The following is a 1,877-nucleotide window of genomic DNA, read 5'->3' as shown; positions in this document are numbered from 1 at the left end:
AAGAAATCAAAAACTTCCTGGAAACAAATGAAAACGAACTCACAACAACCCAAAACCTATGGGACACAGCAAAGGCAGTCCTGAGAGGGAAGTTCATAGCAATACAGGCCTACCTTAAGAAGTTAGAAACAGTTCACAGAAACAACCTAACCCTACGCCTACAAGAACTGGAGGAACAACAACAAAGACAGCCCAGAGCAAGCAGAAGGAAGGAAATAACCAAGATCAGAGCAGAACTAAATGACATAGAGACTAAAAGCACAATTGTAAGGATCAATGAATCCAGAAGCTGGTTCTTTGAAAAGATAAACAAAATCGACAAGCCTTTAAGTAGGCTTATCAAGAAGAAAAGAGAGAGGATCCAAATAAACAGAATTAGAAATGAAAGTGGAGAGATTACAACTGATACCACAGAAATACAAAGGATCGTAAGAAATTACTATGAAGACCTATATGCTAAGAAATTTGAAAACCTAGATGAAATGGACACATTTCTAGAAAAATATAATATTCCAAAACTGACTGAAGAAGAAGCAGAAAACCTGAACAGACCAATATCAGCAAAGGAAATTGAAGCACTCATCAAGAAACTCCCATCACACAAAAGCCCTGGACCAGATGGTTTCACAGGAGATTTCTACAAAGCATTTAAGGAAGAACTAACTCCTATCCTTCACAGACTATTCGAAAAAATCCAAACTGATGTTAGACTCCCAAACTCTTTTTATGAAGCCAACATCATCCTAATCCCAAAACCAGATAAAGACACAACGAAGAAAGAAAACTTCAGGCCAATATCGCTGATGAACATAGACGCTGAAATTCTCAACAAAATATTAGCAAACCGCATCCAGCAATATATTAAAAAGATCATCCACCATGACCAAGTGGGATTCATCCCAGGGATGCAAGGACGGTACAATATTCGCAAATCAATAAACATAATACATCACATCAACAACAGCAAAGACAAAAATCACATGATCATATCAATAGATGCGGAAAAAGCATTCGATAAGATACAGCACCCATTTCTGATAAAAACACTCAGCAAAGTGGGAATAAAGGGAGCAGTCCTCAACATAATTAAGGCCATATATGAGAGACCTACAGCCAACATCACATTCAATGGACAAAAACTTAGAGCTTTCCCACTAAGATCAGGAACAAGACAAGGATGCCCTCTCTCACCACTCCTATTCAACATAGTATTGGAAGTCCTAGCCACAGCAATCAGACAAGAAAAAGCAATAAAAGGCATCCAAATTGGAAAGGAGGAAATGAAACTGTCACTGTTTGCAGACGACATGATAGTGTACATGGAAAACCCTATAGACTCCACTCAAAAACTACTCGACCTAATAAATGAATTTGGCAAAATAGCTGGATACAGAGTCAATACCCAGAAATCAAAGGCATTCCTGTACACCAACAACGAAACTGCAGAAACACAAATCAGGAAAAAAATCCCATTCGATATAGCAACAAGAAAAATAAAGTACCTAGGAATAAACCTAACCAAGGAGGTAAAAGACCTGTACTCAGAAAACTACACAACACTGAAGAAAGAAATTAAGGAAGATACAAACAAATGGAAGCATGTACCATGTTCATGGATTGGAAGAATTAACATCATCAAAATGGCCATACTACCCAAAGCAATTTATAGATTCAATGCAATCCCTATTAGAGTACCCATGACATATTTCACAGATATAGAACAAACATTGCAGAAATTCATATGGAACCATAAACGACCTCGAATATCAGCAGCAATTTTGAGAAAGAAGGACAAAGCAGGAGGTATCACAATACCTGATATCAAACTGTATTACAAGGCCACTGTAATCAAAACAGCCTGGTACTGGCATAAAAAC

Source organism: Desmodus rotundus, chromosome X (genome assembly GCF_022682495.2).
Source record: "Desmodus rotundus isolate HL8 chromosome X, HLdesRot8A.1, whole genome shotgun sequence".
NCBI classification, from domain to species: Eukaryota; Metazoa; Chordata; class Mammalia; order Chiroptera; family Phyllostomidae; genus Desmodus; species Desmodus rotundus.
Note: the sequence above shows the minus strand (reverse complement) of the source record.